This window comes from Erithacus rubecula, assembly GCF_903797595.1.
Source record: "Erithacus rubecula genome assembly, chromosome: 8".
Taxonomy (NCBI): Eukaryota; Metazoa; Chordata; class Aves; order Passeriformes; family Muscicapidae; genus Erithacus; species Erithacus rubecula.
Genome location: NC_136659.1, coordinates 1,535,401 through 1,557,179, shown reverse-complemented (window position 1 = coordinate 1,557,179; position 21,779 = coordinate 1,535,401). Strand labels below are relative to the sequence as shown.

The 21,779-nt window shown below is 40.3% G+C and overlaps 1 protein-coding gene and 1 long non-coding RNA gene across 5 annotated transcripts in view; both read right to left on the bottom strand.

Annotated features, from left to right (window-relative positions):
• The window catches only part of AGAP1 (ArfGAP with GTPase domain, ankyrin repeat and PH domain 1), a 289,598-nt gene that overhangs the window by 252,568 nt on the left and 15,251 nt on the right, over positions 1-21,779 (bottom strand). The window lies entirely within an intron of this gene.
• LOC306804314 lies at positions 10,903-18,241 on the bottom strand. The gene is made up of 4 exons (XR_013774848.1): positions 17,500-18,241; positions 17,175-17,365; positions 12,679-16,283; positions 10,903-11,925 (listed from the first exon to the last, which is right to left on the bottom strand). It is a non-coding gene; the product is annotated as an uncharacterized lncRNA (long non-coding RNA).

The following is a 21,779-nucleotide window of genomic DNA, read 5'->3' as shown; positions in this document are numbered from 1 at the left end:
CTAGTAACAGCTAAAACCCAACATTCATTCCACAGAACAAGATGATACTCTTGGCTGGTAAGTTTACCCATCACATGTGATAGTACACAGATGTTTGCAATACAACCCAAAGGTAAATGATAATAGCGCAGAGAATACAGGCATTTTTCTTCCTTTTCTTTTTGACACCCTGACAGAAAGGAAAATTCTTGGTTTTAATCACCTGCACCCAAAGCACAAGGTGATCCATTTCAGTTATCTGAGTGACAGCACACAGGGAGACACAGATGCATCAGAACACACTCCTTCCTACTTCCCTCATCTGTTTCAGACCTGTTTCTATCCTCTACAGTGCAATTTCAGAAGGAAATCTATTACTCATCCCAGAAACCAACAGCTTGTGGATTGCAGCATTCTCTGACCATGGGGTTTCCCCCATTTCTTCTCCTTCTTTGCCCCTCAGGAAGTAACCCTAAGTGGGTTGCTTTACCACAGTTTCATCAAAATGGAGTGAAGCTTCACTCACTTCTTTTTTAGGACCACAACATAACACATTCATTTCATAGTTCCATTTCATTAACATCCAGCTCAACAGGTGTTTCCACACTGGTGCCTCTGACAGCCAGGAAGGTGCCTGCAGAGCAGGTAGATGGTATCTTCCATTGCAGGACTAAATCCAGTCTTTCCTTTATGTAGAATCATTATTGTCATGTAACAGGATTTAGAATATTTCTAACACCAGCCAGAAAAACAGCCCAAGTGTGTATGAATACAACAGGCATTCCTGATGGAAAATGGACAGCAATTATCACATAAATATTGGGGTGCTCATTCCCAGCTCTTCATTAGGCTGATTTAAGACAGCTTTCATATATATTTAACATAAACCCTATGTTACAGAGCTCCTATACAGGGAACTCTTGTTCCCTGTGCTCAAAATCTTTATTCCCCTTGTTTAATCAACCAGAGGCTGACTTGAAGGCAGAAATCATGTACAGGTGCAATGTATACAAAGAGTAGCTCAGCTCCCAACACCTATTTTAAAGCACAATTTCACCCCATGAAGACTTAGATACATTCAGTGCATACATTTTAGTTTGTTCCCCCTGCTCTTTACAGCAACTACCTGGACTTTTTCTTAGAAAGAAAAAGAAAGGAGATTGGTCTTGCTGTGGTTTAACCCTGGTTAAGGAGGAACATCTGTTTACAGCACCTTTCCCTTATCAACCTGGAGACACTGACAACCAGAACAAAGCACAGAGCAATTACCAAGCCAACAAGGCACAGAAACATCCTCAAGGGATCTGTAAGCATCCTACACTGTTAATTTTAACCACAAAACCAGACATCTCAAAGGGGAACTTTTAAAAGCAGTGGGATTTGATGTCCACAAGCCCTTCTGGAAAGCTACCCACAGGCTGAGAGTTATCAGCCAGAGAGAAATAGGATAAAACCAGGCAATAACAAGAATAACACCTCAGGTTACCTCCTGCCTGTGGTGAGGGGACAGGGGGACAATGTTAGCACCTGAAAGCAAACCAGCACTGCCACATCACTTCCTTGTTTTCCAGGTTAAGATTTATCTTCTCCTAAACCACACCAATCTACATTCACTTGCCAAAGAAATACAATGAACATGAATTTGCAAACATAAGCAAAATAACATTTTATGTCTGTTGGTGCCAAGGCAAAATAAACTGAAGTCCTTGCTCTACTACCAAATACATCTAAAATTGGTAATGCGCTTGAGACCAATGCTAATGACCCAAATCCATTCCTCCTTTCACCTTTTGTCTTCCAAATCTTCTCACTCCCACCACTGACATCCTGCAGCCCTTCCCCAAAACACCAGCCCTCCCCTAACAGCACAGTGCCAAAGACCTTTCCCTTGATATTTCCATATCACATCCTCTCATGCAACAGTCCCCAGTTGTCTTCCCCAAGCTTCCTCCCCCAGCTGAAAGGAGAAAGGACCCTGCACATCCTGTGAACAATCCTCACATACAGCAGGATGCCCGGATTTGGAAGGTTCATTGCCACAACTGTTCCCATGTCAAGCACTGCCTGTCCCTCTCCCAGCTCTGCAGGCAGGAGAAGGGACCTATTGAGCTCAGCTCCTGCATCTGTACAGAGCTGCATCTTCACAGTTCACTGCTGGCCTTGTCTGAATCAAAGAGTGGGGTTTTAAAATTCAAGCAACCATTTCAGTGAGCCCCTCAGCGTTATTTAGCAGCACTGAGAAATACAGTTCACTACCAAGCTTAGTCTCAGATTAATGGCCAGCACACCCCACATTTCTAATTTATCACTGCAGATTTGCAAGTAGGATAAGCACAGAAGTGTAATAGATAAATTACTGATCCTAGAATATTTGAACCTGGATCAAGTACAAACTATAAAAGCTGAGGTAATTTTGATTATAGTTTTCAGCTGTGAGTTTTGATGAAAAGAGGTAAGTTGGACACTAATTCACCCCTTGAACTGAACTGGCAGCAGGAGCTCAGAAACAGGTATGGCCACCACAGGTGTCCCAAAATGTCAGTTTTTAGAGCAACAGCCCAGAGTTACCCGAGTTCCAGATCTCCCTTTGCAACAGTCGGGCAGTTTTATTTTTAGCAGCAGTAAACCCACCACCCTAAATGTAAGACCTGAACTGACAAAACACAGGAAAAGCTGCCCTAATCAAACAAAGCAATGATAATTTGCAATCAGAATTTCTATGCTATGGCTTCCACACTAACACTGCATTAAGAGATTTGGGAAACTTCCATGGATAGAGATCTACCCCCGTGTGATACAACACTAGAAGAGACTTGGCACTGTGTTTTGTGAATTGTTTTAGTTCTGTTATTTCACAGAATAACAGAATATTCTAAGTGAGAAGGGACCCCTAGGGATCATCAGTCCAACTCCTGGCCCTGCACAGACACCCCAACAATCCCATTCTGGGCCTGAGAGGGGTGTCCAAACCCTCCTGGAGCTCTGGCAGCCTTGGGACTGTCATCATTCCCTGGGAGCCTGGGCAGTGCCCAGCACCCTTCAGCCTTGTGTTATTCAGCTTCCTCAGTGTCAACTCACAAACCTTTAAGCAGGGAAGATTCTTGAGACATCCACAAACAAAATTCCACATGTCCAACCCTTAATCCCTTCTTTAAGACATTCTTTCTCTGTTGTCCCTAGGTGTGAGCCCTGGACATGTTCATATTCCTTTCACCCTTAACCTAGCCTAGAATACTCATTCTCAACTCCCAGTACATTTGTTTGCTCTAGAAATGTTTGGTACACATCCCCAGACACCCACAGCACACGTGCATTACCAGCACCCTGACAGACACAGAAGTGCAGCATCCTAAAGTCAGAATTACCTCTTTTGGGAAGGTTACTCACACAAACTAATGACTCCAGTTGCTATTTCCATATCAGCAAGCACTCCTTCCAGGGCATTGCTTTCCATATGGTCCTGCACAAACAAGCCTCTAGAAAGCTCACAGTTATTCTCACTGCTGTAAAACAGGAGGAAAGGAAAAATACAGACCCATAAACTGCTTGTATTAAGTTCATTTATTCTATGGATGGTGCGTAATTGTCATAAAACAGTTCACCATGATTGGTAAATTTCCACAAAGCTATGGCAGTCAATTTATGGCAAGTTCTACTTTTGCATGTGAGGAGAAAAGAGTACCAACATCTATATAATTTGTGACTAAGAAAAAATGAATGTCCTTAGGCACTTTTCCTTAAAAAAAAAAAATAAATCTCACAGTCATACATATCTCACTAAGCAAAAACATGCTGGGAATGCTCAAACTGCTCTCGTGCTGTCTGAAATCTCTCAGCTCTGGGTTTCTGTTTTGGTTTTATTTAACCTTGGCCTGTAAACTCTCAGTGTCAGCCACACCTCCTGTAACTCTTCCTGTGGAAAGAGATTTAAAAGTTGAAGCACAGGGATCTGAGCTCTCTCTCCACAGCAAGGGCCAAGCATAAGGCACAAGTCCCACAGCAGGTTACTTATTTAATACCACTGCTTCTGACACCTCTGGGCAATTTTCTAATTAAAGTGAGTAGCTGAGAGGTTCAGAGGCTTCAGGTTCATCCTGTGAAATAGCAAGATAAGGTGAGAGTGGAATAATCTCCAACCCAAAGGCAGCAGTGCAGAAGTTGTTGTCCTGTTCTCTGAAGGCCCCCGCAAAATAATGCAACTTAAAATCCTGCACTTGGAGGACTGACTGCAAGTATTTCTTTAGATATAAAGCAGGTGGGAATGGCAACATACAATTTATAGGGGCATCCTCAAAACTGACTTTAAAAACTGTCCTGCTATTCTTTAGGCAAAGGCAGCACTCTGCTGCTGCAACTACTACATTTGTGAGGTTAAAAACACGTAACTATCAAAAAGGGGATTTAACTTGTAGGTTCTGAGGTAGACAGGAGGATTTTATACTGCAAACAAGTCTCTGGGTCTCGTACCACAAGATTAAACCCTCACAGAACTCAGACACACACCCTCAGAGCCTGGATTCAGCTAAACCAGCTTCCTTCCTTTCTCTCTTTTTAAAAAAGACAGAATGAAATGTTGTGAACCAAAAGGCAAACTAGAAAACTGCTGTGAGATAATCAATTCTCATTGTGACTCATACTGCTAGAAGAGCCCCAAAACACTCTTATAGAAAGAACACTAATTACTTGCATAAACTGTGCAGAAAATGGAGAAAACCCAGGACAATCCCTCTGATGCAGGAATACTTGTACAGCAGCACTTTGAGTCCAAGCTCTGTTTTAAACTGGTTTTCTTAATTTCTTCTGCAAGTCCTACGAAATGCAAAAACCAAACTACAAGTTCTCCTTTCTCCTACACATCACTTGGCTTTTATCCCATCTTCAAACAACTAGAGAATGCAGTTTGACTTCTGTATCTCATTACCTCCATCTACTGGCAAGAGCTGCTCCAGTTTATAAACCCCCTTCAGACTCAGTTCCTGCTTAATTAAAAAAAATTAAAATTCCTAATTTCAGAAATACTGATAATTAAATAAGTGAGAAAGAAGAACACAATTCAGTTCCAAAACAACTGAAGATACAGGCCAACTTACAGACCTCAGACGACTTTTTTTTCTGATGTCTAGAATTTATTCTTCCCTACCAGCATATGAAAATTGTCTTTGGGCTGAAGCTCAACAGCAAGTGCTCCAGCCTAAGAATTTATTTAAAATATTAATGTGATTTCCCATTAAACTTCACAGCCTTTACTGGTACCACGTTAGACATAAAAATCAGAAAAAAATTGGGTTGGAAGGGACCTCAAAACCCAACACATTCCACTCCCTGCCATGGGCAGGGATACCTTCCACTGTCCCAGGGTGCTCCAAGCCCCAGCCAGCCTGGCCTTGGAAACTGCCAGAGGTGTGGCAGAAGAGTAACAGATGCAAAAACAGCTATTTAAAAGAATTCCTGGACTACTACAAACGTCCCAAGGCAATCACACTCCCAGCCTCTATTCCTACACAAAGCCACAATTCTGCAAACCAGTTCTTCAAAATGAGTTCAACAAAATAAATAATACACTACAATTCAGGCACATCAAAACATCTTTTTAAGGCTGGTCATCTCTACAATCTTGTTTCCCCTATATTAATCCTTATTTGGTGGAATCCTTAAATGTGCCTAGAAATTTTTCTTATATTCAGTTGTTCTTTGTAAAATATTAGATTATTTTAAACTGTTTGTTCTAATGCAAAATAAAATGCATGCTTTCCTTTGTCCCAGACCTTTTTATGTTACGTATCGTATTGCTGCCCATCCCCAACTCTCATAGTTGCCAGCAACCAGAAGAGGGCAACATTTTAAATAATATGTAAAACCACCACCAATTCCATCAGCTGCAGAGCACTGGGACATGCTTAGTCTTACCAAAACCCACCAGGTTGTCTCAAAACTCACTTATCATGTAACAAGGAAAATTTCCATTTCCACTTTCTACAGATCCAAGAGCTCTGCTGAGTGATTTGATCAGAAAGTTTTTGTAAGCAGTGAATTAAGTACTTTCCCATCAGCACTGCAGTATCATGGTGCTTCAGCCCAAACTCAGCTGTTCTGTAGCTGTAGATACACTACTAACTTGCATTATTTCATGCAGTGAATTTAAAAATGAGACCTTTTCTGAAGCATTTCAAACTCTTTCCTTACCACACTGTGTTCCTAAAACACACACAGTTTGCACAGCCCATTCTTTCATGCAACATACTTAATTTTCACAGTGAAGTCAAAATGACAAGCCACTTAAGGGAAATGTAAAACCTTTTCATCTCATGAAAAATAACACAGATTCAGTTGTTCTTTGAAATTCAGTGAGCAAAACATGCTCTGATCCATCCAAGACAGTGCTGCTCACTGATCCACAAGCAGAGCCACAAAATTCTCTAAGAGACTGCTGCTATGGTGATGCTTCTTCAAGAGTGAGCAACATCCACAAAAAACACAGTGCAGAAACATGGCAAAAAAACTCTTTTGAGTTTTAAATAGTAGATTTCAATTTGAGGAGTGAGAGAGAAATGTTACCATGGAAAAACAGTTTCAAGAAAGACTCTGAATGCCCTCCATATCAAAGTTAAACCTGGGATTCAGCTGAGAGGTTTGTTTTTCCTTACATGGATGCCAACAGGTTGCATTAAATTAATCTTTAAGAAGTGTATTGTTGCTAAATCTCATTTTTAGCTGTTCCTCCCTGCCTAGCATGGTTTACATCTGAGAATGAACCTGTGGCAATGAGTGTGTTCCTACTGTTCTTGATCACACCTGCTCTAACTTTACCTGGTCCAGGTTGGTGCTGCTGGGGGGAGCCTCATGAGAAACCAGCATCTGAAGGCATCCAGGGCTGACCCCTGCCTGGTAACAAAATATTCCCAACTTGGACTGATTTGGGTGTAAGGATGAAGAAGCTTGGCATTCTGTATCAGAACCCTTCAAGATTTTAGCCCAGTTTCCATGAGAACTAAGTACTTACTGTGTAAGGCCAATGTATTTAAAATTCCCCATGGTTTTACAGATGTGCGGAGTTTTAAAACACAAAAAAGTATTTTCAAGCTATGACATAAAGAACTTCTAAAACAATCAAATTGCACTTCATAAGTATGTTTCGCTCATGGAAAAAAAAAGAGAAAAAAAAAGCCAAAATTTCATAACAGAAACATAAGCAAAAAAACAGAGCAGAAATTTGTCACAGAAGAAATGGAAAAGAAAAGCCACACTGATTTATTAACATGGATTTAAATATTCAGTCCCAGGCTGATTTTTCCCAGTAAACTAGCAGGAAATGGAATCCAAACTGCCCTTTTGTACCAACTCCCAAATACCAAGAGTCAGGGACAAAAAGTTTCACATTTTTTCCAGTATGTCCAGATAAACTGGCCCTTAAGACTAATTAGGCAGCTGTTTAAGGGAAGGAAAGATCATGAACCAAAAAGCTCACGAGTCAAGATCAAACAGCTCAGTTTTGTGTGTGCATGACCCCCCTCAGATGTTTTCCCAGAAATGCATTTCCTGTGCAGAAGCTGCTTTAAGCAAAATATTCACTTAAAATTTAGAAGGCGGGACAAGTGTTTGTTCAAAAAAAAAAAAAAATAAAAGCTTTTAATTTATCTTTTTCTGAAAAAAAATAAATATGTAATTAGTTCTACAGTCACATATTTAATGAAAACAGAGCACACAGCATCCTCATCCTCCTTCAGCTTCTACTGCAGTCATTCCTGTCAATAATCAAATAAGCAGCTCTAGAAATATTGAGTCAGACATCAATATTGATAGAGGTTTTTATTAAGTTGAAAATCGTTTTGTATTCTTACTCCTCTGCCAGGATTGTATGCTGTTTTTCCGTTATCCATCTACTGAAGTACCAATATTGCTATTTTCTAAAAAAGGCACTCAACATGCTATAAGCTTGTGATTGTTTCTTTCCATATACACAGCAGATAGCTTACTTACAGTGTTTCCCTTCTGTATATTATACCTTTTATTCCTGCTACAGAAAACTGACTACATTTAAAATAAAATACCGTATTCCCTTCAAAACCAAGACCTGCAAGGCCTAGAGCCAGTATTAAAGGTTTACAGGATTCCAAACCCCTGGATACTCATTAGCAAATGAGTTTTCAATACCAGGTTCCTGGAAGAAGATTTAGCTTTACTTGGCAGTAATGGAATTTCGTTGCACTGACACCACAGCAAGCTCTCACCTCAACATCCTTCTGCTTCCAAAAGTCACCTGAATTATTGGTATTTGAGTTCCTCCTGTACAAACCAATTCTGCTTTCATTAATATAGCAACGATGAATGTGAACTAGTTTGCCATATCCCAATTTATAGATGATCATAGCTGAGGATATGGAATGACAAAACTCCAGAAAACAACTGAAGATCATGAACAACACCTACAATCTTCTGGGCACAGGTACAACCAAGTAATCAAGAATGATCTGCCCACAGCACAGTATTTATCATGCTGCTCTGCCAATAGACACTGCTTATGTAAATATTGTCTGATTAAAGAAAAGTATCCATTAATCCAACAATTACTTTCCAATTTTAAGAATATTATGAATATTGCTAATCACAGTGAAAACAATCTTTCTCTGTCCTTAGTCCAACAGTTCATTTCTATTCACACAAACAATGAGAATTTTTAATTTTTTTAGAGTTTAGGCATGCTTATTAAAAGTACCTTGATGAACCGGAAGATTCTTTTTCTGATTACAGAGCTCTTCCTCTTTCTTTAGTTCACTGCACAGTTGCCAGAACTTGAGGACTTCTAATTAATCACTCAAGTCCATGCAAAACTGAATTGCTCCATTTATTCTGAACAGCATGAGCCTTCAGAAACTTATCCAAATTTCTCTTTTCCATTGCCAGAGTCAGGATGCTTTTAGCAGCCTGATAATACTACTTTGGTACAGAAGACTTCTTAAGATTTGTAATTGCTACTTACAGAATCTCAAGAGTGGTTTGTGTTGGAATGGACATTAAAGCCCATCCAGTTCCATCTCCTATCCCAGGTTGCTCCAAGCCCCAGCCAACCTGGCCTGGAACACTTCCAGGAAAAGGCAGCCATGTATGAGAGAACATTTTTTAACAAAAAACATTCTAAAAAAATTGTTATTTCAGTTCCTAGTACCTAAAATTCTGAAAGTTAAGAAAATTCCTTACTATCCATTTTCCAAACCATGTAGTAGAACTTGGTCAGCAGCAGGATCTCCAGGATGTAAGATCCAAGCAGGTACTGATGCTGCCAAGAGTTCAGTTGACAAGAAGCTGATGAGCATCAAGAAAATCCTGCAGAGCCCCACATCTCATCTTTTTATAAAAGCTGACACTGGATCATACCAGTTGCAATTTCAAATACAGTAAATACCACCAGCATGTATTTATATTTACCAAGAGCCCAACTTTTTTTTCTTGTGTTATTAACATTACACAATTAACATGTTGTTTTGACTGGTACAAAGCTCAGATGAGTTCATATTGGGCAGAAGTTAATTAGTGCTTAATTCCAAGAGCAGAAAATGGAACAGTTTGGCAGTGGGATTCATGTAGGGTGGTTTATTTGTTGCTGTTGCTGCTACTGCATTAGGGTTTAAGAGGTTTCCTTATTTTTGTCTCCCCAAAGAGACTATTTGTAGCAAAGTCATGAATTTTGTGTATTATCAGCTCCCTCAGCAGACAAAGAGCACTACTCATTATCTCCACCTTTGCATTTACTTGTACCTGCTGCTCCTGGGATAACAACAATATGCCTGAGGCTTACAATACATCTGAACTCCCAAAAAAGGCACTTCTTAATGTGGATACTCCCTAAAGGAAAAAAACCCTGAAGTTAAGATACTTAAAAACACAGGCATCAATTTTTATGTTCTACATATGAAGTTTATTAATCATTAATGACAAACTTTGTCATATCACATCTTGATTATTATCCCCTAATTTAACATTCAGACACATCTACAGACATTAATGGAGTCTTAACTGCTACCACTATACTTTCAGATGTTCTCCATAGGATATATTTCTGAAAAGAAGCTCAAATTAATGTCACTGCAGGATTAGGATTGTCTCTGGATAGAGCACCTCAGTGTTCTGGTCTGCTTGACAAGGTGGTGATTGGTCAAAGGCTGAACTTGATGATCTTGGAGGTGTTTTCCAACCTTAATGATTCCATGTTCAGGAACAGTGAAACCATAGCACTCAGCTCTGCCAGCCAGAAGTTTAATTTTGCTATCTTTTAACTACATGAAGACAAAATACAAGGATATTAAAGGATATTAAACTCAGAGTTGCTTAGAGCACACAAGAAACATCAGGCATTTGAACTCTTCAGTGTAAATACTGAGACTTCGTTACTGACAATTTAACTCTTTATTTAATCTGCTAAACCCTCCTAAACCACCATCCCCCTTAAAAAAATTACATTTCCCAGATATCATTTTGACTCTACCAGGGGAAGAAGCTGCTACCATTACAGATGTACCATGAACCCAAACAAAGATTCCAAGGATTTCTTACAGATTAGGTGTCTTAAGCCTGGGGAAGCGAAGGCTCCAGGGAGAGCTCAGAGTCATTCCAGAGCCTAAAGGGGCTCCAGGAGAGCTGGAGAGGGACTGGGGACAAGGGATGGAGGGACAGGACACAGGGAATGGCTCCCACTGCCAGAGGGCAGGGATGGATGGGCTATTGGGCAGGAATTGTTCCCTGGGAGGGTGGGTAGGCCCTGGCACAGGGTGCCCGGAGCAGCTGTGGCTGCCCCTGGATCCCTGTGAGTGTCCAAGGCCAGGCTGGACTCTGGGGCTGGGAGCAACCTGGGACAGTGGAAGGTGTCCCTGCCCATGGCAGGGGTGGAACCTGATGATGTTCAAAGGCCCCTTCCATCCCAAACCAGTCAAGGATCCTGCAATGATTCCATAAATGCCTTTACCTGAACCACTCCAGTAACACTCCACTGACATTTCCAAACCTCAGACTGATAAGAAACAACCAAATTTTCCATCTTCTCCATAACAGACTATGGTTAAGCAATGGAAAACTGTTTTCATCAGCTACAGAATTAAGGCTAGCAAGATTTTGGGTATTCTAAAATTGTGGATATCACGGTCATGTGAAATGCCAAAAATTCAAATTTCCCACAACTAAAACTTGATTGCATCTTGTGGCTACAGTATACACAAGATACCTCTAAATAGGGTTCAATAAAAAGTAAACAGCTTTCAGAAGTGGGGGTTTTACTGTGTAGACCTCCTGTTTTTCTCACTAAGAAAAAAATAAATATTAATAAGTAGCTCTTTTCAAACATTTCAGAAATAGTGTATTTTTTCCTTTAACCAAACATTATGACCAAAAAATTCCTTCAGGGGTCTTCTATAGAAGCTTTCAATGTGAGAAGGAGAAATCAAATGTCAATGAGGTTTCCTTTGCCAGACAGTAAGGAAATCCAAGGGAAGCACATCACCAAGGAGGATTACAGGCCCCACAGACTGTCAGAAGTTCAGATTTCCATGACCCTCTCAAACTGAAAGCGTCACGTTTTAAAGCCTGTTACATTCAGCATTCATTTTGTTGCATCTACTTGCACTGCATTTTCTCTTTACATGTCATGCTGAGCTGCTGCTCAGGTTTTTGCTAAACCCTCACAATATCCTCTTTATAATAAGAATCCTAACAGCAGCAGGCAGTGCCTGACCAAAGCACTCATTCCAGACACCAGCAGAAGCAGCATCCTGTGATTTAGTTTCAGATCCCTAAAAATTACCTATTGGTGGAAAGCTCACAAACATGAGAGGAAAACACTAAGTAAGTCTGCAGCAGAGGATTCAGTGTCTCAACAGGAAGATAAGGAATCCATCTGACTTATCTCCATCATGCTCTCACTGAAGCAGCCTCACAGAAATAGAGCAGGTCATGAATTTTCTGTAAGGAGAATTGTAGAAGCCCATCAAATATTAAAAAGCACTGCAGATGTCTGCAGTCCTTTCTAAAAGCTTTTTACAGATAAGCAAAGAGGACACATTAATTAATTTAATTAACTGTTTCCAAACATTCCACTTGTACAGATCATTACCTTTCTTCAGATGTTTTTAATAGAAATTTAGTCTGTTCCTCCAGGGTTTTCATTCCAGAGCTTCTCTCTAGCTCTAACAATGTTTGTTTATCCAGGCTTTCAGAAGACTTCACAGAACCTTCCTGCTTTCTGCACAACCTACAGCAATAGCTACATCTCACTGATTTTCAAAAAGCCTCTAGCCACATCTCCAGGTTACCAACTGCACAAGCAAAAACCACACGTACAAATACAAAATTACCTGCACTGCAAAAAGAGCCTCTTGAAAATTATCAGAAATGCATATGAATCACTTCAGCTTATTAAATTACTGCATCTACCCCACAATCCACCTAATGGCGTTTCTTAAATTAAATTTCTCTCCACCAAACACATCTGTCACATGACATGAGCTGAATACCTACAGAGAGGACTGAATCTTCATCAGATCCAGCTGCAAGGTACCTGCCTGAATAATTTTGGCAAGATCAATTTGTGTTCCAAGCAATCCTTCATTAGCACATTACTTAAAAACAGTCATAAGATGCCTGTTTCTAAATAGGAATGCTCAAATACATTATTCCAGAACAGAAACTGGACTGAAAGCTGAAAAAACATCATACCTATATTCGAAATGCCATCTTCTTCCAGTTCCTTTGCAGCAAATAACATCCTTCCCAAAAAAGCAAGGTGCAGAAATCAGCCTGTGCACTGCTCAGAGGCACCTAGGTTGCTTCAAACACATCATCAAGGCTTTGGTCAGAGAAGAACAAGCTGTCTGAGGTGCCAACTTCAGCCACCCAGAGCTCCTTTTACAGCTCCTTCCACATCATCCCAGGCAATAATTTCCTGCTCTTACATAAGAGGCAGAGCTCCCAGGTGCCCCCGTTTCCAGCACGGTGCTGGCACTGCAGGAAGAGCTGCAGTTGCCCCTGCCCAAGCCAGGCTCTGCCATGCACTGACCCAAGAGGCAGATCAACACTTTGGGATCACTGCTCCTCAGGGGCTCTAAAAATAGAACACCAGCTGCTACCAGAGCCCATGTGCTCACAGCCAGCACCACTGACCAAGTGCCACATCTAAGACCTCCTATTTCCTTAATGCCACAGCCAGACAGATTTATACTGTGCTCTGTATCTGACAGTGAAAGCTGCCCTATATCAATGCAGTGCTTAGCCTGATAACCAGGGTAAAAAACCCCAAACAACCTTTTTTTTTTCTTTGTAGCATAACCTTGTGTGCCAGCTGTGGTTACTTCAGGCTTTAGATGCTGTTTCAGGCTTCGAGAAGCAGCTACAAAGTAGAGAGAGACCCTGCTCAGATTTTTCCAGCACCAGTGCAAAACACTCTTCTCAATGCACAGACACACATGTAACTGGCATTGACAACTGGCACTGACACTCTTGGCTCCAACAACATGAATTTATTATGAATTAAATCAGCTTTCAATTAATCAGATTAGCACCCCAGCTGTGAATACATACTCTTCAGAACCTTATTCTTGGACTGCGACCTCCTGTTATCTCACACTATCATAGAAATTTAATCTGTCAAACAATCCAGTACAAAGTCCATGCAATTACATCCTCTTAAGTACAAATCCACACTTGGCAATAAGCCTTCAGCAGATCCATCTTGTTCATATGTCAGTCAAGTTTTGTTCAAGTAGTTACAGCCTCTTTCCAGCTACTGATATTTGCAAAGTCTCAAATTTACAAAGCACTGAAGGGCAAGCCAAGCCTGGGACTTCCAGTTTTATGAGCAGCAAATTGAAGCAAGGACATGAAGTCAGGATCACTGAAGCTTGCTATGGATCAGCCAGTCTGTACTAACTGCAGCGGGGATATTTCATTAACATTCACCACTAATTGGTCTGGCTAGAAAATGCAGATCAAGCTAAATCATGTCATGATTCACAAGCTTCTCCACTTGTACCACCTGTACCTTCCTTGACAGAGAGAACTTGATCATTGCACATTCCATCTTCTGCTTTTAACCAATGCACACCTCAGATGGTTTGAAGCAGAACAGAGGCGATCAGAAACACGAACCACAACACACTGGAGAGGCACAATGCAACCTAAAGCAGAAACCATATTCTCTTATTTCTTACAAAAATCCCTTGTGTAGGTCCCTTCTTTAATTCCTTTCTCCCTCTATTCTCAGAATGGTGCTCATGCAGATTTCAGCTAAAATACAGTGTTTGCATTGTACCTTAACTAGTTCTGTAATTCACAGCAAGAAAATAAAATTGGATCTTGGTTATTTATAATAGCACACAGGCTATAAGATATCTACCTGTTTAACTTAGAAAAATGAATAGAAGAATCCCACAGAACTTTGCCTTCTGTCTATTCACTCCTCAGATTACAAATGCCCCACAGATTCTTTTCAATGTATCCAACATTATTCAATAGAACTCTGTCTGATTGCAATCTCCATTTACAGTATTTTTTAAAAAATATACAAGCCAACAAATACTCCCATTACCTTTCATCCTTTGTACAAAACACCTATAATAGCTTTACATGTGTTAAATTTAATTAAATGAAATTTAATACACCAACTTACAGAGGAAAGCAAGTTCAATCAGTTCTTCAGTCTTGTTCCTCTCTTCAGTTTCTATTTATCCAGGTATTATTGGTTCAAGTCTGGCTTCTAAGTTTCCATAGCACAAGAGCCATGTCAGAAGATTTATTGACTCAGAGCTACTACTTAATTCTAGCTGAAAACATGTTCAAAATGCTGTCTTTTCCCTTTACTCTTCAATTACCACCATTTGACTAATTTTGAACCTTTCAGCAAGTGTTGCATCATGACACTGTTGCTTAATGTCTTGAAAGCAGTCATGATCAACCATGGAAGATTTTTTTCAGTTTTATAATTACCTATAATTATCTAGGTCTAAACACTTTCCAGATTTTTTTCAGTTATATCAGTTACTTCAGTAAACCATTTGTAAACCTTCCCAAGTAAGAGGTAGTGATTTCCTCTAGCATTACTTATGAATTATCAGTTAGGGAAATTGATTCCTCCTTGTTGGAATTATTTTATAGCTGATCATCAGAACATTACATAATCAGCCAACCCAACGGAATTAAACCCTCATCATTCTTTAAAAGGCTTTCCTTTTATCCTTTTCTGATAAATGGAATTCAGCTATTCCTCAGCATTGTTTATTCACTGCTTTGGCTGTTTGCTGGCATTTGTTGATGCAGCAGAGGGTTGGTTTAAGCTACACCTGCAGAGCTAATCTCTGAGCAACAACTTCAGCTCTTGCACACACCCCCATCCTCACAGCAAAGCTTTCTTTTCTGTTTTCCATACAACATACATGACAAACAATTTATCATGTAATGTTTTGGGCTGGAAGAGACACTAAAGCCCACCTTATTCCACCCCCTGCCATGGGCAGGGATACCTTCCAGTATGCCAGGCTGCTCCAAGCCCCATCCACAGCCTGCCCTGGGACACTTCCAGGGATCCAGGGGCAGCCACAGCTTCTCTGGGCACCCTGTGCCAGGGCCTGCCCACCCTCCCAGGGAACAATTCTGGACCAGCTATTTCAGGTTTAAAACTATCTTCCTTCTCCATACCAGCTGCACTCCTGCTCAACACAGACTTCCAGAGAACAGGCAGAGGCATTTGGCTGCTTTAGCCCCAGAGGTGAGGCAGAATTAAACCATGGGTTTGTTTGGAGATCTGCTTTCCAAGTGCATTTGTAGCTACCATATCCAACCCTCACTTCCCACAGATGCCTTGGACGTCAGGCAAACCACAGAACACACAGTCATGAACTGAGCAGCTTATCCTCAAAATACTGCAGGCTTTCAGAGTGACCTAAATCAATTACATGGGCAAAAATGAGGCCCTAGGAGCAGCAAGTCTTGGGCAATGGTCAGCACAATCCATTCTGTGTACTTATCTTTTTACAAAGTTCCAACCTGACCTTTAAAAAGCTTCTGATATTCTACTTAACAGGAATGGCAGGCAGGTATCTCCTGGTGTGCTATTCCAAAACTGAATGATTTTGCTTTACATTTATTTTACATACATTTTCATTTTGTAGCTATACATACTATAGATCCTTTTCTCACCATTCTGGCTCACACTTCACATCAATATTTCAACAGTTTTCCTCCATCAGCCATTGTTATGCTAAAACCTAGGTGTTAGCAGAGCTCTATTTTTGAAATTGTCTGCCAGAGCATGTTTCACTCAAAGCAGTCTGTCAAAGAAATTCAGCCCCAACGTGAACAAAGAGATATTGAAAAAGTAGCTGATGTAATTTTATTTTTTTTAATATCAGAACAAGTCAGTGAGACAGATCTAGATTATTATGAAGCATAGTAAATTATGCTATTTCCAAAGCCTACTGAAATTCAAAATTCAGGAATTTGCCAGGAAAATTATTTTGAAATTAATGATTTTATTTATTTAATTGATCCATATTACATATGGTACAGCCAACTCATGGCCCACGCCCCATAATCCTTACCTTATCCTAATGTGGGGAATTCCCCTCTAACAGAGTTCATGTGTGGAGGAGACTTAGGATTAATTTCATTACATTTTTATTCTGGAATGACAACTTTGCCAATTAAAAAGGAAAGGCATGAAAGGGCCAAGAATTCAAGGAAAGCCTGAATTCAACCAAGTCGTTCAATTTAAGGTAAGTCGAGGTTGTACTGAAGTGACCCCTCACTAGAATTTACTCTAAAGAGCAGCAATTCCTGGTAGTTTAAGACAGTTTTTGCATTTCCTCTTCAGCCATCAACCACCTCATGCTAATCATCACCTTTTCCATTAGCATAGAGCTAGAGAATGCTCTGGGAACATCTGCCTTCAATAATTCATCTCTCACACTAATAAACTCCTGAGCCAGTGGCTAGAGATGCACCTCACTTTGCCCCTTCCATACAAACCCTAATTACTTTTCTGAGTGTGTTTATTAGCTTGGACAGCAGCCCACCTCCCTTTTCAGTTCTCTGCTTATCATCTGCCCTCCCATGAAAATAAACACTCATAAAAGCCCAAAATCTCCTGAAGATCTTGGGGAGAACCACAGCCTGTCTCCATCTTAGCTGTCAACACAAAGGAGGCATCTCACAGGTCTTACCTTCATTAGAAGGTTCTTCCAAGAGGGTAATCATTAAGGTAGTGGCACTCAGTTATTTAAAACTTACACTCCTTTTTCCTTTCCTGCCTGAGATTCTCCCTGTTCCATCACATGGGCAGCAAGCTGGGGTCCCTTCACTTGTTTCATTTCAGCCACTGCCTGAATTTCAGATCAAAAATCAAACAGTTGATCTGTAAACCAATAAGCAAAGTTATTTTTCAAACAACTGTCATTAACATCACCAACTCAGTATTTCTAACAAAGCAAAAGGTAAAAAGCTGTTAAAAGCTCTTAAAGCAAGCAAAGAAATCAGATTCTTACTGACCTTTTAACATGCTGGTGTGCTCTTTTTTCAGTTACAAGCATAAGCTGAAAACACTAATTCAGAGTTGAGTATCAGCCCCTTGGCTTGATTCTTATACTATATTTACCACTGTTTAAAAAGAAGCATCTGAGACCCTTCCATAGCAACTGTCATTCCTCCTAGGCAAAGTTTTAAAAATTATTAGCCTGGTTCTGTCATTTCTGAAAAACAAACCAAAAACAAAACAATCAAACAAATAAAAGCCCCAATCCATTACAGTAGTACAGGACTCCCCTGGTATTGTGACTCTTTATACTTCACTTCAGTTGTTCAAAGTCAATATAAATTCTTTTCACTGCACTGTTAGTAGACCAAAGTCAAAATGTTTTTCTCCCAGTTCAGCCACAATAGAATGATCTTCATCTCTTTCCCAGAAATCTAATGAAGTCCTTCTCATAACTGCTCAGAGAATGCAAAAAGATCCAATTTCTTTGAAATATTTATTATTGCAGTTATCATCCTGCAACAGTTACAGCCAATTAAGCATATGACCAAATCCTAAAAAGTACCATTGTTTTGTTTAAAACCTTCTCCAAGTGCCTCAATCCCAATCGATCTGAGACATGACTCAAAAGTGAAGGGATTCTGCCAATCCACAAAACCCGGTGAAATAAAAATTAGCTCTGAGTAGCAGCCAGCAGCCAAGGAAAATCAATTGCTGCCCCTGATCAGCACACAGATCACAGCTCTGCTTTCTCAACAACCTGAAAGTGTCCAACTTGGTTATGGCCTGAAATCACAAAGACTGGGGGGCAGTGTTATGGCTTACCCTGAAAAACAACCCTTACTGTTCAGGGCTCAGCCTGTCCATCTGGCCAAGCTCACACACAAACCAAACCCAGCCACACTTCCACTGCCAAATGAAGTATTTCCATCACAAAACACTTCCTGTTGACAAACAAAGCATCAGCCCTGCTCATGTGCCATGTGATTTCTAGGAAATGAAATAGTATTTTGCAGATTTGTTTGTAAAGATAATCACTGCGAGCGATTACAGGATCAAGCACTTGATCAGATTTAAGAGTTCAATACACACTGTCTATTTACAAACACCTGGTGATAATCCTGTGTTGTCCTAGACAGAGAGGAACAAAACCCAGTTCTGAATAGTGAGCATTTCTAGGTAACTTGAGGAAAAAGTTACCTTGAATTACATGACAAATAATTATCAAAACAGTGACCCTAAGGAGCAGCACCCAGCCCTCTGCTCACCCAGATCACATTTAAATCAGGAGAAACACTGCCACCTCAGCTCCTGCCATAAGGAAAAGGATGTAATTTCCAAAAATTTCCAAAGCTTTTATTCCTCTCAATCTAGGAAAATAGCATTTATCACCAGGAGTTTGTAAACACGCCCTCTGCAAAGCTGTGAAGTTCTGCAACTGCAGTAATGCAGGCAATGGTTGTTTCAGCCAGGTTTCACACTAACAGTGCCAGAACCCAAGCAGGAATTATTCAAAATTATTTTCAGACATAAACCAGCAGTAACCTGCGATATAATTCTTCACTCTGGTTCATGACAAATGAAAGTCCTAATTCTCTTAGGCAAACAGTGAATTATTGCAAACTGAAATAAGCTTTCAGTGAAGTGGTTCAACTTCCAGGACAAATGCACTTGTTAGATTAATTCCCACTACATTTTCATCTGGATGCCAGCACAGAGGTCACTTCCAACATGCTGACCCTTGTCCTACAGGATTAGGACTTGCATTTAACACACATTCTGGAACAGCTACACTGCCTGAAGTTTGCACAGCCTGGGCAAACTTGAATCTGAACAGAAACTCAAGGGCAAGTCACTAGAGAACTCCTAAGCCTCAACCATGATGGAATTCAACACAAAACTGCTGCAAACCACCTTGGCTTCTTTACACATCTTCCAGGGAATGAAAAGTCCCTTTACTTTCAGCTTTATTAAGTATGTAGCTACCACTGGCATTTCAAGAACACAAGATCTAAAATTAGCAGAAGCTGCTAGCTGCATGCATTTTAAAAAGGCCAACACTGCTAGCACCAAGTCAGAATGTGTTTTCTTTAAAACTCACCTAGAAATTAAGATCCAAGTCATCTGGAAGGCACTTGAGTTTAATGGGGATGAGCATTTTTTCTGAACTGCTGAGGTGTCTAACAATACTCATCAATAAAGATACACACTAAGTTACCTCTTCAGTGAAATCTCCCTACCACTGCAAAGCAGTTATACTCACAACTCCAAGCCATTTCTCCATCTCCAGGCAAAAAATAACAATATAAGGTAAAAAATCTGAATGAACAGCTTGAAATCTGTTTTTGAATCAAAGTGGTCCTCACCAAAGAAAGTTATACAGCTTAACTAATAGCTACTTTAGAAGAAATTCAATAACATTTTATCAACAGATTTGTCTCAGATGTCTCTCACTTCCCAAAGGACACAAACTTTGTAAGAGAAAACTTCCTCCTGTTTGCATACTCTGAATATTCAAGAGTATCACATTAGAAATCAGATTGCCTTGGACTTGGCAACATTGCTCAAAATTGGCAACTCTTCCATTATTGCCACATTGTTCTGCAAGTTTAGATTTTAAAATTTGAGAGTATCAACATGAGAACCACAGGTTTTAGGAAGGCTACAGCCAGAAGAAGTACAGAGACTGCACAGAAATACAGCACAGTATTTGTAGTAGACATATTACAGTTAGTTAGACCATTTTTCTCCACTGAGCACTTCTATAATTAAAAAAATAAATTCTCAACACACGGTCTGAATCCTGAATATTTAGAAAATAATGTAAATGAAGCTTCCAACACTCCTAGCTTTACTGCAAGTACAACAGCAAAGAACCCACTGATTTACCCTGAAATCCTGTGAACTGTGCATTCTGCTCACAAGCACTTAATGCTTCAAGTTTCTAACCCCTGACATATATCTTAAAAATAAAAGGTGAAAATCACACGGATGATTGTTCAACAATGCTGAGCATCTTTCACTAAAGCTTTGTAACTTGTGATGCAAATGCAGCTTGTACTAAAAGCCTGAAGACATAAACCCTGTGTTTTTCACTGAAATACAAGCCCACATGTCTGAAAAGCTGAAGATGGATGGTTTGAGCAGGGTGCTGCTCTGACTGGGCTGTATCTGCACTCATCCCTTATCAGGCTACTCAAACACCTCAGTATCAGGTTAGTCAGGGAAAAGGAAGTATTAGGACAACATGAGAAGGCTGATCTGTGCTGGCCTGTTAGCTTATTTTTTCATTCAGAGAAATTTCCTGATAAATGTTTCCATGGAAAGTTTATATTGGCAGAATTTCTCCTCTCTACAGCACGCTGTGGTTTCTCAGATGCACTGACAGAGGGAATCAGCTACAGAGCCCTCTGATTTTGAAGTGAAGAAAGACAGGGAAGAGGGACTGAGTAAAAGGACACCAGCCAAATGTAACTGGGACTCGAGTACCCATGAACTTGGGGATAAACAATAATTTTCCATAAAGTGCAGGTTGCCCAATGCAAAAACTTAATTGCGTGTTTTGGCCAACAGTTGCTCCTCTAAGTGCTGCAATTATCTCAACATTAAGGGATTACCACAGTTACCCATTAATCACAAAATTACTTAGATTACACCATGCAAAGCAGCCAACACCGAGCAGCATTAGCATAAGACAACAACTTGACTTCAGGAATATGCTCCTGATTTCTCTCAAGCCTAGGACACAGCCCAGATTTTCCAACTTGGAGAAAGTCTTTTTTTTCCATTACAGTGGGTGTTGAGATGGTTACAAACTGTCTCTTTCACTCACAAGTCTCTAACAGACAACCTGATCATCCTCCAAAAAAAGAACAACTCTGCACAGTCAAGGTTAATCAAAAGTCTAGAATGGAGGTGAGATTTCCTTTCCTTAATATGGTCTAGGTTGGAAGGACCTTCTCACCCAGAGAAACAGGTTCAAGTTTGTTAGGGCCTGAAAGTTATTTTAGGGCCCACTGAGGTGTTCAGCAGCAAGAGTTTCTGTGTAGCACCCTGCCCTGCTTCTGCTCCTTGAGGAAAAGCACATTCAGGTGCAAGACAGCAATTCACCAAACAGAGCCAAGAATCCTCCAACACCTATCAGCTCTGCAACAGCAAATTACAGATCACAGGCTCACCCACTCCTAAACTACACTCTTGGAAGACTGTGAAGATCTGCATCTTTTTTTAGCAAGTTTACATTCTGCTGCTCAACTTTACCACAAGTCTTGCACATTTCTAGTATTATTTTCAGCTC